This window comes from Anomaloglossus baeobatrachus, chromosome 1 (genome assembly GCF_048569485.1).
Source record: "Anomaloglossus baeobatrachus isolate aAnoBae1 chromosome 1, aAnoBae1.hap1, whole genome shotgun sequence".
Classification (NCBI taxonomy): Eukaryota; Metazoa; Chordata; class Amphibia; order Anura; family Aromobatidae; genus Anomaloglossus; species Anomaloglossus baeobatrachus.
The window spans coordinates 12002235-12008234 of NC_134353.1; positions in this window are offsets into that span (position 1 = coordinate 12002235).

Consider the following 6000-nt stretch of genomic DNA (forward strand, 5'->3'; position numbering starts at 1 on the left):
GCCCCTGGGCAGCTCCACTAGTGCTCGTAAAGAAAAAAGATGGTACAATGAGAATGTGCGTAGATTACACGCAAATTAACCGCATTACACATAAAGATGCTTATCCACTACCCAGAATAGAGGAGTCACTAACAGCCTTAAAGTCAGCTAACTATTTCTCCACCTTGGATCTCACCAGTGGGTATTGGCAGGTTCCCGTGGCAGAGGCGGACAAGGAGAAGACTGCATTCACGACACTAATGGGCCTCTGTGAGTTCAACTGTATGCCATTCGGGCTCTGCAACGCCCCAGGGACATTCCAAAGGTTGATGGAGTGCTGCTTGGGCCACCACAACTTTGAAACTGTGCTGTTGTACCTGGATGACGTCATAGTCTACTCCAAGACTTATGAAGACCACCTGAGGCACTTAGCAGAAGTGTTTGAGTCCTTGTCGAAATATGGCCTGAAGATAAAGCCGTCCAAATGTCACCTCTTGAAGCCAAAGGTACAGTACCTGGGTCATGTGGTCAGCGCAGAAGGTGTGGCACCTGATCCGGAGAAAGTCACCGTAATCAAGGACTGGCCAAGACCCACCACGGTAAAGGAGGTGCGGCAGTTCCTTGGGCTGGTGGGCTACTACCGAAGGTTCATTGATGGTTTCACAAAGATAGCAGCGCCCCTTCAAGATCTCCTGGTGGGCCAGCCAAAGCAGGCTAAGAAACAGAGCCCTCCATTTGAATGGAGCAGCCAACTAGAAACATCCTTTGTCCGGCTGAAAGGGGCTCTCACGGGAGAAGAAATTCTGGCCTACCCTGACTACAGCCAGCCGTTTGTACTGTACACAGACGCCAGCAACGTGGGACTGGGAGCAGTTCTGTCCCAGGTGCAGGGAGTCAGAGAGAAGGTGATAGCTTACGCCAGTAGGAAGCTTCGGCCCACAGAAAGGAATCCAGAAAAGTACAGTTCCTTCAAGCTGGAGTTCCTCGCTATTGTTTGGGCAGTGACTGAACGCTTCAAGCACTATCTGGCATCGGCCAAGTTCACCATCTTCACGGACAACAATCCGTTGACAGATCTGGCAACAGCCAAGTTAGGTGCGTTGGAACAGCGATGGATGGCCCGGCTGTCTAACTTTGACTTTACCATCAAGTACCGGGCTGGCAAGAAGAATAACAATGCTGATGTGCTGTCCAGAATGCCTCACTTACCCGAGTCTGGAGAAGACCTGGATGAACTCGAAGAGATAGAGTTACCGGCTTTCCATCACCAAGGTGTTTCCCAGTGTGAGCATGCTGTAGGAGTGAAGCGCTCGAGCCAGCACGAGGTCTCGGTCAACCCTTTACTCCACCATAATTGGGAAGAGACACAGAACGGTGACCCGGCTGTGCGATTGGTCAAAGAAAAGCTAGCACAAGCTGAGACCCATCTTGGCTCAGATGCTCCAGAAGAAGCCCAGCAGCTGTGGAAGGAGAGGGGACGACTGTTCACATACCAAGGCAAGCTCTGCAAGAGATATGTCAACTGGCGAACGAATGAACTCGTCTGGCAGATAGTGGTCCCACAGAGGGATGCTCCAATGGTCCTAGCAGCTTATCATGATAACGCAGGACACTTCGGGTGGAAGAAGTTGGAGACCCTACTCCGTGATCGGTTCTACTGGGTGCATATGAGAAAGACAGTCGAGAAGTGGTGCCGAGACTGTGGTCCGTGTAACCTGAGGCGGAAAGATGATGCCAGCCAGAGGTCTCCCCTACAGCCAATTGTCACGAAGCAGCCCCTGGAGTTGGTGGCCCTGGACCACGTGAAGTTAACACCAAGCCGGTCAGGCTATGTGTACGTCCTCACCATTGTGGACCATTACTCTCGTTTCCTGGTAGTAGTGCCCGTGAAGGACCAGACAGCCAGAACAGCAGCTAGAGCATTTCAGGCATACTTTTGTCGACCTCACGGTTACCCTGAAAGGGTACTGACTAATCAAGGTCCTGCATTCGAGGCAGAAGTGTTCCAAGAGTTCTGTAACATGTACGGTTCTTAGAAAATCAGAACAACACCGTACCACCCCCAAACCAATGGATTGTGCGAGAAGATGAACCATGTGGTTATTGATATGCTCAAGACTCTACCTCTGGAAGAAAGAAACCAATGGCCAGAGAAGTTACCAGATCTGGTAGACCTGTACAACCATATCCCGGTAAATTCGACCAACTGCAGCCCTGCTTACCTGATGCGAGCAAGACCTGGCAAGTTACCTGTAGACTTTGAGATGGGAACTGTGTCACCTGAAGCAGTTCAGGAGATAGAAGATTGGGATACAGAGCGACATCAGCAGTACCGCAAAGTCCAGGAATGCGTAGAAAGGGCCCTGTCTCAAGCAAGAACGAGACAAGAGCAGCATTACAATCAAACAGCTCCAGCAACTCCCTTAGCACCTGGAGAACAGGTCCTCAAGAAAAAGCGGAGGGCGCATAAATTAGATGATCAGTGGGAGAATGAACCCTACACCATTATCCCCTCCAACTTTGACAATAGTAAGGTATGCCTCATAAGCAAAGATGAAGGCAAGACCTATCAAGCAGTTTCTCGAGACCGCCTGAAAGCATGCCCCGAACGGTGCAGAATCCAAAAAGAAGTAGAAGAAGTACAAGAAAGTCCCCAAAGTCCAGAAAAAGAGGAAGAGATGATCCAAACAATCCTTGGAAAATTCCCCAAAACTTGGACTCGAATAAACAATGCCATAGTGGTACCAGTGTTGACGTTCCCGCAGTTGGTCGAGCCAGAAACAGAAGAGGTTCCAGATCCACCTAAAGAACCGTCCGCTCCAACACGAGATGACACGCCAGCAGTGGAACAGGAGAATGAACCCCCTGTCAGTGGTGAACCTGTCATACCCTTGGCGACCCTTAGACCACATAGGCAATCATCACGCATACCTATCAGGGTTAGGCCTACCTGTAGTGCTGAGGTAGAAGACACACCAAGTAGTCAGGGACAAACACCAGAGCTACGCAGGTCTCAATGCAGCACTCGGGGACAGCCCCCTCCAAGGTATAGAGAGTAAAAATAAAGAGTACTTATTAGAATGTAAATAGTTATGTGAAATGTCTGTAATGTTGTGTACAAAATGTTTTTCTTTTTTGATTGAGAAAATAGACAATTGGGCCACTGGACTATGGGTGGCCAACACCTAGCTGTACATAGTTAGCACCAGCGTGCTCAGCACCCCTGAAGAAAAACCCGTCCGGCGTGCATAGAGTGGGGTCATCAATCCTCTGACGCACGCCCAGAGCCTATGTTGGGGGTTTTATCGCGGCGGGTCCCCCATGGAGCAGTGTAATGGACACCCGGCAGGGAGCCACACTGGACTCTTATAGTTGTTTAAGGTTGTAACATGTATGTCTTGTTTTGTTTTCTACAGTCCGGGAGTACTGAATTTAACTAAGGGGGAGTGTGGCGCCCCAGGACCTGGTCGCCACAACAGCATTGCCCTCCCAAAGGGTTAATGCTGAGCCTGGAGGTAATGGGGAGGTCCATTGGCCAGCAAGTTTAACATCCAATGCAGTTCTCCCTCCGGCCAGAAGGGGGAGCTCTGAACCTGGGATTCCAGGGAGCATTCCTTAAGTCTGACCTGAGGGAGGAAGTAGTGTTCAGTCTGTAGAGAGAAGTGACAGTGAACAGACGCAGAGTGTGCTGTCCTGTGGATCTGGGGCCTAGAGCTAGAGTAGCTTGGCCCAGGGAAGCAGGAGTAGCAGAGAGGCAGCGGAGAGACTTGGACATCGGAGTCTGTGGCCACCAGGGCTTAAAATACTCCCTGGTAGCCGAATCCGAAGGGCAGGAGAGCTGCAAGCACCTGGCCCATAAACATCCCGAAGGTACAGCTGCAGTATCAGGGCCCGGTGTGGACTCCAGCAGAGAAGCACCAGAGAGGGCCTGCGCAGTCTGCTACAGAGGGAAAGGGACGTACCACCGGTCCCAGCAGCAAAGAGGGCCATTGCTGGATTCAGAGAAGCAGGGTCCTATCATAACAAAGAAAAGCACAGGAGTAGGCCTCATACTCAGCTGGCCAGAAAGATCACCCCAAGTACTTCCAGGCCGACCGGATCCCCATCACCACCTGTAACGGTCTCCCAGGACTGGACTGTTCCCAAAGTAAAAGAGGAAAAGGTAAAGAGACTGTTGTTTGTGCCTGGTTCTTTCATTGCCTGTCGGCCCTGCACCGTGTTAGCCACACAACACCATAGACTTTCACGAGCACTAACAGTGTCCCCGGGGCTCCGCTCCACCTGTGGGGAGCAGTACCACCATTGCTGCTATATCATCACTCCGGAGGCCTCACACAGCAGCGGCGGCTTAATAGCCGCAGACCACAGGTGGTGTCACGAACACAAACTTTATTCATCAAGCCACATATTCTACTGACACCCACCAGGGCCACGGAGCCAGGCCCAGCCACCACTGACTACCACCGGACTAGTCCGGCCCGGCACCGGGTGTCCCATAGCCCTGGGGTGGGCGAGTCACAATCACACATCAGATTGCACACACACTCACACATCTGGCAATACTGATTGCTTTCAGCCAGCAGGGGAAGATGGGATGCAAGGCAGTGGAGTGTGAGGAGCTGTGGTGCAACGTATGGAAGACCTGCGGTGGAACTCATAGAGGACCTGCAGTGAAATGCAGAGATGACCTGGGGTGGTACACATCAATGTGTTCCACCGCAGGTCCTCTATATACCACCTTGGATCCCCCATGAATTCCACTGCAGGTCCTCGAGCTCCACTGCACTGTGTCCCAGGTTCACCTGCTGGCCAGAAGTTATTGGTATCATCAGATGTGGTGAGTGTGTGCTATATGATGTGTGATTCTGTGTGGGATCTGATGTGTATGTGTGCAATCTAATGTAGATATGTGTGATCTGATGTGTATGAGTGTGTGTGTGTGGGTGTACGATCTGATGTGTGTGGGTGTATGATCTGATGTGTGTGGGTGTACGATCTGATGTGTGTGGGTGTGCAATCTGATTGTATGTGTGATCTGATGTGTGTATGGGTGTGCAATCTGATATGTGTGGGTGTGCAATCTGATATGTGTGGGTGTGCAATCTGATATGTGTATTACAGTCAGCCTCCGAGCACCAGTATAGCACTGGCTTTACTTTCTATATGAAATCCTGATGGTTGGTTCTCTATAAAGGTTATCTTTGCTACAGACAAGTTTCTGCTTCTCTTCCCTGATTCTCCTTTCTACAATTCATCAACCACCTCCTCCTTATAGACTGACTCCAGCATCTCATGTGCTATTGCACTCTCAGCTCTGCTGTGTCTGCTCCTCTCTGCAATCTCTATGCTTACAACATTGTCTTCTCTGCTATTCCTATGTAGAACTGCAGCTCAGTAACCGAGATTCCAGCTTGTCTCTCTACCTCAGCTATGTCTGTGTGTAGCCATTTACACGCCTGCCCCAGGGCGGGGGCACTTGGAAGCGGGCCGGACTAGTCGGGGATGTTAGCAGTGGCGGGGGTCCAGCTCCGTGACCCTGGCAGTGTCTCTATAATAAAGGGAGAGGATGATGGGAGTTATATTTTTGGATAAGATGAAGTTTGTGATGCCACCTGTGGTTTTTGCGGCTATGTGAGCCGCTGCTGTGCTGCGGGTTCCCCGGGGCAGTTGGTGATGGCACAGCTGAGGTGATCGTGCTCCTCATAGGTGGAGCGAGACCCCGGGGCACGGTTGCCAAGTCTATTTTGGGAACTGGGTGAATTTCAGGGTGCAGGGTTGGGATACAGATAATAAAGGACCAACACAGCAGTTTCTTTACCTCCTTCTTTTTACTCTGCAACAACCAGTCAAGTCCTGGGAGACCGGTACAGATGGTGATTCAGTTTGCCTGGAAGCAGTCGGGGGTATCTCCATGGCCAAGTGAGTATTGAGGCCTCTCCCTACGCCTTTCTTCTCATCAAAAGGACCCCGCTGCTTTAGTCCAACGGAGGCCCTCTCTGCTGGGACTTGTTGTACTTTTCG